Below are 9,785 nucleotides of genomic sequence, written 5' to 3' on the forward strand. Positions count from 1 at the left end.
GTCTAAAGACACCTTTATTTATGTGTAGCCTTAGTTCTTTATAGTACTGCTTAAAAAATGAAATTTTTTTAAAAAATATTCAAGTGGGGATTGTTGATTTTTAGTGTGAATTAGTATAAATTATAATAATAATTATAATAATAATAATAATAATAATAATAATATAAGTGTCAAACGAAGGCTGCAGTGTTTTTCTTCCCGAAACTTACAATATTTATACAATATTATGTGCATATTTGGGGGCAATGTATTTGAGCTTATATGGGCTAATAACCCATTTCACATCATAGTACGATATTTGGCTAATTAGAAGATTTGTCTTGTTTCATTTTCGTTGATAAGTGGAAAGGTAGGAAGTCTAACATTCTAGATTTCATATTTTCATTCTACATCAACTCATTATTTTTTATTTCTTATTATTCTTTTGTTACATAATTTTTTATCTTTAGTTTTTGTAGTAATTATTTATTTGAAATTCTTGTAGTTGCTTATTAGGTATATGGTTCTTTAAACCCATTTCAATTGTTTAATTATTTTGACTTTGTTTTATTTTGACTTTATTATACTCCTTAAATTACATAAATGTTTTAAATTCTACTTTATCTTTTTCTTTTTAGAATTATTTTATTTCATTTTTCTTATTTTTAAATTTTTTTTATATTCATGTATCAAAATTAGTAAATCCTGTAATTTGTAATTTATATTTTAATTTGATTTCAAAAAAAATATATAAGTTATAAGTTAAGATTTACCAAACACATTATCAACTTATAAGTAACTTATACGTAAAATTATCCAAACAGCTATATAACTTATAAGTTACGATATTCATATCACTTATATGACACTTTTCAATTTTAAGTCATAAGTCACATATTTTAGGAAACCCTAAACGGGCCCTATATAACTTTTGAGCAGTATAATTTACGGTTTAAATGGTGATTATTGGTGCAAATAATTATCGTAAGAAGTTTTTTTGGGTTGTTTTATCCTGGGGACGGTGTGGCAAATGAGATTATTCTACACTTTTCGAACATAGCCACAAAACATCATAAAGTGAGTGTGATCCGTGACTCATCCCAGAAAAATCTGGTACACTCGTTTATATTTTCAAATTTTAATAATCATAAAATATTCTCTCTCGAAAAAATTTATTTTTCTTCGAAAAATCATTTATTTGTTTTTACAAATATTTCACAACATCAACAACAGATATCAAGAGCCTAGCTTTTCAGGCGAGTGGCAGCGATGGCAGAAGACAGGAAGGTAAAGATCAACAAATTTGATGGCAAAAACTATGGAATTTGGAAGATGCAAATTGGAGATTATTTGTATAAAAAAACTACACGAACCACTGGAGGAGAAGAAACCATCTTCAATGAAGGACGAAAACTAGAAGTTATTGGAAGGTAGGCTCGGGGGGTTATCTTGTTGATATTGACGAAGAAGGTTGCTTATAATATCGTCAAGGAAATTATAACTTATGTTTTGATCAAAGCTTTGTCAAACATGTATGAGAAGCCGTCAGCTTCAAATAAGGTGTATTTGATTCTCTTGTTTGTTGCCATGAGATTGAATAAAGATGATTATATTGCTGATCATGTAAATGAATTTAATTTATCCTAGCAAGATTGGTTTCGGTGGATATTAAATTCAATGATGAAGTACAAGCCTTGTTGTTGGTATTCTTATCACCAGACAATTGGTCAAGATTTATCACTGTTATAAGTTGGAGATGACTTTTGAGGGAGTTTGAGATTCGATTCTTGGAAAAGATATTTGTAGGAGAAACTTGGGAGAGTCATCAGGTTCCTTGTTGAGTGCTAACAGTATAGGCAAAAAGTTCGAAAGGGGCAGGATAAGGGACGTAGCAGATCAATGTCACAGAAGATAGGATAATCCAAATATCGCAAGGATATTATTTGTTGGAATTGTTAGAAAAAAGGTCAATTCAGGAATCAGTGCACAGCTCCCGTGACTCCAGAGTAAAAAGGATAATTCAGCTAACATAGTTGAAGAAGTGGTGTAGAATGATGCTTTAATTTGTTATGTTAAAGTTTTAGTTTAATCATGGGTTATTGATTCAGGAACATCATTCCATGCTAACCCTTGCAAAGATTTGATGTTAAATTTTAGAGTTGGAAATTTTGGTAAAGTATGTCTTGCTGATGATGAGATTTTGGATATCGCAGGCATGGGAGATATTAATTTCAAAACCTCTTTGGAAATTACCTGGAAATTGAAAGATGTAAGATCCGTTCCTGGATTAAAGAGATATTTGTTGCCCAGTAAAGTGATTGTTTAAGGGGGTTGGATACAATAACTAAATAAATCGATGTATTATGAAAGTAAAGTAAGAACAGATGAATCAAATAATAGTTTATATTTATCTTTAATAAACTGTTACAAAACTCTCTCAAGAATAATATTCATAAGAGCTTCTAGGTTATGCGAATACTCGAGTTAAGCTCTTACAAAGTAATAACCTATTATGTGTTTTTATACCACACAGCTACAATCAATCTTATATCAATTATAAGATATGTAACAGTATTTTTTCTAACACTTTCTATATATATCTAAATCAACTACGATCATATAAATCAGCACCTTCTTATTTATCTCGCAGTCTTGACTTGTCCTCCAAGTCATTCTCAACGGATAACCTGATCAACAGATATATGTTGTAGCTTTAACAGATAATCATTTGTATATATCAATGGATGATAATGAAGCTTACAACGGATATTCATACCACAACAGTTGATCATATCCTGATTGTTAGACAGATCCTGATTCTCGACTTAGCCAATTCTCAACAATCTTCCCCAATTTATGCTTTTCAGAATAAGCATAAATTCTAATAGAATTGTCTAGTGCTGAAAACCTGATAGACAAAATAAGTAGTGTAAATCTTACTTTGTTTCAGACTTTGATCTTCGTATTTCTTGATAAATTATGCAGTATGTCTAAATAAAAGTTTTAACCCTGTCATCAATCTTTTTCAATAGAATATCTACTAACTTGATCTTCAAATTCTTCTCATACTCTGTTTTATCAGATAATTGATAAATAACAGCTCTCAGATTTCTGATTTGAGCTCTTATGGTCATTATGTCTTCCAGTGACACATAGCAAGTTTTTCTTCCATCAGGATTCATGATTATATACCTCTGAGTAAAAACATTTTCAATAACAGCTCCTCCTTTATTCATGTTGACTTCTTGCCCTCTAAAATTTATGTATATAGGAACATATGATCCAAATTAATATTGACCATCATCCATTATCCTTCTTCTCATATTGGCAAGAATCTTGTTTTACCATAACTTTGAAGTTTCATCTTCAACTCTTAGCAAACATTGAATATATTTCAATTCCTTTGAAGACATGATCATCAGTTCATCAAATGAAAGAACTTGAATTTGATCATTTTGCAATAAGAGTAAGATCTTCTGTTTAGGTTCAGAACCATCATGTTTGTCAAGAATAATCTTCATGGCTTCAAGTCTATCCAGATGATCAATTGTCACTTCCTGACCAGGACTATCAGCAAGTGTGAAGTTCAACAGCTTTAAATTGACAAGTTTAGCTTCATGATGTCCTATTCCAGCTCTTGTGAATGGTTCAATCAACTTGAGATTCTTGGATTGTACTAACCAAGACTGCTTATATCTCCTGTAGTATTAGAACCAAGTAAACCATCCATTCGTATTCCACCGGAAGTAAAGCTCAATTTATCATTATACATGAGATCAAAAAATTTTCTCCACTTGTATTTATTCTTGATCTTTGTAAATACTTGAGCTCTCCTTTATGCTCATTCATGTAACATCTTCATATCTATACTCCTCCACCTATTCCTCTCAAATCTTTTAAGCATATTTTTGTATACTTGATCTGCTTTGTCAACAGCAAGTCTGATTTTTCCTTCTCGTGCCCTTTCTTCTCAGTCAAAAACAATTTCTTCTTCCTTGAAATTTTTATCATTAACAGCTTCAATATAAGCAGAGAGAATCTGTAAATCCATCCGAAATAGAATTTCTTCTTCTTCAGTTTTCACATAATCAGGAATCACTATCACTCTTTCAGTGTCAGGAAAAGAATCAGAACTTGTAATTTTTCGTCAGGAATTGAACTAGGAGTAATAAGATTAGTCTCTACATTAGATCCATGTGATATATCCTTAGAGACTTGAGTTGACTGTATCTTTTGACTTTGAATTCCAGTTCTAGTTTGAACTTTCACAGCATCAGAGGTCTCCTTTTCTTGTTTATCACCATCATCATCAGAATTGGTATTTCTCCTCAAAACTGATTCAGGTTGACATTTTGTCTTGCGTACTCTCCCTCTTTTTGGCATCTAGACTTTGTAGAAGAGATAAAATATCATCCAACCTGGAATTTGTAGCATTCTGACCAGCTTCCAAAGCTGTCAGCTTCTCAGACATGTGATCTTGTTTTGCTTCCAAGCTAAACATTCTCTTTATCAAACCACTGTATTTGTTTGTACCTTTAATAGTCACAAAAAGATCAGCAATCTCTTCTCTAAGATCAATATTATCTTGCTTGAGGGCAGACACAAAAGAATGCAGTCCTTTGACTAAAACTATTGTGGACTTGATAGATTCTTTCATATCAGAATTGAAACTAATTGAACAGCATGATCAGCTAAAGTCTGAGCAGATTCCATAGAGATCTTCTCACTGGGTAATCTCCAAGAATGGTTCCATGCAAAGCTCCCCCTATAACTGTGTTGTCAGTTCCTGATAGTTTAACGTTTCTCCCCTCAATTTGTGTATTATCATCAGGATTTGCCTTCTTTCCTGATTTAAGATATTTGTCCACAAGTATAACATTTTCATGATTGCATTTTTCTCTCACCAAGTCACTGAGATTATTGAAGTTGAGATGAAAAAGCTTCTTGTGCCAATTCTAACATTCATCTACCGATGCCTTGGTTACCAGACAAGTTTTAGGACTATCAGTATTTGCATAAAGTTTGGCTTCGTAAATGTTTCCATGTTTGTAAGCTTTGAAAACAGTTTTCTTTGTGATCTTATAAACTACTTCACAGTGCATATCATAGAACATAACATAGAAACCTCTGTCAGTAAATTTGACTAATGTTCAATAAGTCGTGCTTCAGTCCCTCTACCAAAGCTATGTTTGAGATGATGATATTTCCGATGATTATATCATCATATCCCCGTGTTTTTCCTACATTGCCATCTCCATAGAAAACCATTGGTCCCGCCTTCTCCTCATATTCTGACAACAAGGATTTAGTTTCACCCATATGTGCTGAAAAGCCACTATCAAAGATAAGCACATTCTTCTTATTTCCCTGTAATTATAGATATGGAAATCGGTCAGAATTTTAAGAACCTACATTTGTTGGGTCGTTTTAGACATCTTATGTATTTTTACATTAGCAGACTTCTTGTCAGGATTTGATCCATCAGGAATTACTTCATCGGGATTTATCTTGACATTTTTAACTTTATAAGATGTATGCACATTCAGTTTAGCATTTCTATTTAAAACAGCAATATTATTGAATTTTGGTAAAGGATCATAATTGTTGTGATACAAACTATGATAATCTATACAAGTGTAAATAGAATGTCAAATACCATAATGAGAACAAGGATTTTATGGTTTGTATAGTACTGATCTGCTAATAATATCAGACTCGGGAATCTCAGACACTTTCTTTTTAGGCTTCCTGCAATTAATAGTAATATGAATAGTATTATCACAGTTAAAACAAGTTTTCCTAGGAGCATCAGGAATGTACTTATAGTTGTTTGCCTTGTTTATTCCTTATTTTCCATTTCTACCTCTCTTAGACCTAGGTTTGGGAGTCTTAGTAATTACCTCACAAATTTTCTTGTTTAACTGACTCTTAGAGAGGTCCTTTATTTTTAATTTTTTTCTTGCATTTTAGGATCTTCTTTCTTTTTAGAAGGGACTCTAGGTTCAGCTTTCTTTTCAACAGTATTCTTAGAGGTAACCAACTTCATAAACAGACTCCACTCCTCTTTCATCAATTCAAAAAACATAACTGGAGTAGTGTTATTAATGGATTAACTGATATTTCTATAAGTAAATTTATTATAACCTAGACATTCTTTCCAGTTTTTATCACTGATGAAATTATGAACTTTCTTGTATGAAGTCATCCATGTTTTAAACACCTATCTTTCTTTTTTTAGAACTTTCTCTAGTCTGACATACTTGATATTTATCTGAGTTTTATTATATTGTGCCTTATTACATGCTTTTTCATTCTCATGGAGGCAAACTAACTCAGCTTCTAAAAAATCATTTCTTTCTCTAAGCCTCTTGTTCTCAGCAATCAAACTATCACATTCAATAGTATTACTTTTAAAAGTAACATGCAAAGAGTATAAGAAAGTTTTCAGTTGAGATAAATTATCACTATCAACAGGGAATATAACTGAAGGTACCTTATCAGTTCCTGAGGAATCCTCTCCATAAGTTTCCAAAAGTGCATAGCATTCATCATCATTATTAGTTCCTGATGAGTCCATCTAGTCTCTGTTGGAGTTTGTTGTGACCAAAGCCTTTCCAATTATCTTGGGGCACTCAGTAGCCAGATGTCCCCTTTCATTACAGTTGTAACATGTCACCTTGGTCTTGTCAAACTTCCTTCCCTTGGTGTACTGATCATCACTCTTTATGAACCTGCCTTTTCCATCACTAGAGAGCCTTCTGTTGAAACCACCTTTTCTCTGTGGTTTTGCAAACCTCATCCATCTGAAGCCTTTCACAAGCATTGCAGGCATTTTAACAACTTGAGGATCATCGAGATCAATCTCATAATCCTCGTCGGTATTTGTGTCAGCATCTGATACATCATCAGTATCTGACTCTTCCACAATATTCCTTCTCCTAGACCTCTCACTCATCTTTTCCTTGCCCTTATGAGTCTCAGCATTAAAATCCACAATTTTCACCTTCTGACTCTTTCTATTTTTCCTTTGCAGGATCTCAAGTCATGATTTTTCAGCATCCCATACACTTCATCCAGAGTCAGAGAATCAAGATCATATTGATGCCTGATTATTGAGGCATGAGTATCCCAATCTTCTGAAAGAGCTCTCAGAAACTTGGTATTTGAGTCTTCTCTTTCATATTCTTTTCCAACCAATGATAGATCATTTAATAATGTCAAAAATCTATCATATTTATCAGTAATTGACTCATCAGCCTTGGCATCAAAATTCTCATATTCTTGCACAAGAACAGCTCTTCTGTTCTTCTTTATTTCCATTGTACCTTGGCACTGTTTCTCCAAGGAATTCCATATCTCCTTTGCAGTCTTGCAGGTAATCACTCTATTTGACATCATATTGTCCAAACTATTATGCAGAATATTCCTAACTTTAGCATCCTTAAGCATTGCAGCTTTTTCAGCATCTGACCACTTTAATCTTTCCTTCCTGACATAGTGTTCAGGAGCATCTTCAATCATAGACACAGTTTTCATAGGGTAGCTTCAAGGAACATCAACATCTTTACTCTCCATGTAGAATAATCAGCTTTCTTCGGGATGGAAATTTTCATGCTTTCATACTTACTTCCAGACATCTTGACCTTTACAAATTAATAGTTAATTTGACAGCTCTGATACCACTTGTTGCCCAGCAAAGTAATTGCTTAAGGGGGTTGGATACAATTACTAAATAAATCGATGTATTATGATAGTAAAGTAAAAATAGATGAATCAAATAACATTTCATATTGATCTTTAATAAACTGTTACAAAACTCTCTCAAGAACAATATTCTTAAGAGCTTCTAGGTTATGCGAATACTCGAGTTAACCTCTTACAAAGTAATAACCTATTCTATGTTTTATACTACACAGCTACAATCAATCCTCTATCAATAACAAGATATGTTACAGCATAATTCTAACACTTTTGATACATATCTAAATCAACTACGATCCTATAAATTAGCACCTTCTGATTCATCTCGCAGTCCTGACTTATCCTCCAAGTCATTCTCAACGGATAACCTGATCAACGGATATATGTTGTAGCTTCAATGGATAATCATTTGTATATATCAACGGATGACTAAACATTGTCAATGGATCATAATAAAGCTTCCAACGGATAATCATATCACATTATTTGATCATATCCTGATTGTTAGACAGGTCCTAATTCTCGACTTAGCCAATTTTCAACAATATTGCTATCTTCAGTTCAGTTAGATAAGGAATGGAATCGAGTCACTTTCGGAGATGGACAATGGAAGGTTATAAATGGGAATCTAGTTATTTATGGAGAGAAAAGGGGACTTTGTACAATATTGAATAATTTAGCTTTGAAGCACATACAGTTACTGATGAGATTGGGTCTTCAACTTTATGGCACCAAACGCTTGGTCATATGAGGGAAAAATGTATGAGGCTATTTATTTTAAAGGTGATGATTCTAAAGTTGAAGAATATGAAAGTTGGATTCTATGAGTTATGTGTTCTTGGAAAGCATAAATAGGTTACTTTTATAAAATTGGGAAGGACCCTCATTGGTAAGAAGTTAGAGCTAGTTCATACAGATGTATATGGTACAACAACAGTTGCGTCGTTGGGAGGATCTTGCTTCTATGTCGATTTCAGTGATGATTCTACTATAAAGGTATGGGTTTATTTTTTGAAGAATAAATCGGATTTATTTTCTACTTTTAAGATGTGGAAGACTGAAGTTGAAAATTAGACCGGTTTGAAGTTGAAGAGTTTGATGTCAGATAATGGTGGTGAATACAGTACTGATGAGTTTAAATGTAATTGCATAAAATTTGGGATTATAATGATTAAAACTATTCCAGAGACACCAGAGCAGAATGGTGTTCTAGAGTGCATGAATAGAACCATGAATTAAAGGGCCAAGAGTATGAGATTACATGCAACGTATATCATAAATAAAGGACCTAGTCCTTTGGGGTTCAGGATTCCTGAAGAAGAGTGGCATGAACAGGAGGTAAATCTTTCAGACTTGCAAGTTTTTGATGTGTTTCTTATGTGTGTGTTAAGATTCTAACAGAGACAAGCTCGATCCCAAAGCAAAGAAGTGTATTTTCATTGGTTATGGCTTAGATGATATGGGAAACCATTTCTGGGATGAACTAACTAAGAAGGTCATTAGAAGTAGAGATGTTACTTTTAATGAGAATACAGTGTATAAGGATAAACTTATAGTGGATTTTGAGTTTGCAAAGGAACAACCTGAGAAAGAGGAATTAGTGCTTGAAGATATTACAGCAACAGATCTTGTAGGAAATAGTGGGAGTACGGAGAATGTTGATGAAAAGGTTCTAGTTACTCCACAAAATGAGGTAAGAAAATCTAGCAGAATTGTGATGCCACCACAAAGATATTCTCCTTCAATATATCATATTTTATTAACCAAGGTCGGAGAGCCTCAGTATTATTCAGAGGCAGTAAAAGTGGATGATTCAGTTCAATGGAAATCAGCCATAGATGAAGAGATGAGTTCTCTTGAGAAGAATGAGATTTGGTCTTCAACAGAGTTACCAGCATGAAAGAAGGCTTTACAAAATATATGGATGTTCAGGATAAAAGAAGAAAATGATGTTAACAAGATATACAAGGCGAGGTTAGTAGTCAAAATTTACCAACAGAGAAAGGGTACTGACTATACAGATATATGTTCTCTCATTGTTAAGATGACTACAATTAGAATTATGCTAAGTATTGTGGTTGTAGAGGAGTTACAACAAGGCAACT

The sequence above is a fragment of the Apium graveolens genome, chromosome 1, assembly GCF_009905375.1.
Source record: "Apium graveolens cultivar Ventura chromosome 1, ASM990537v1, whole genome shotgun sequence".
In the NCBI taxonomy this organism is placed as follows: Eukaryota; Viridiplantae; Streptophyta; class Magnoliopsida; order Apiales; family Apiaceae; genus Apium; species Apium graveolens.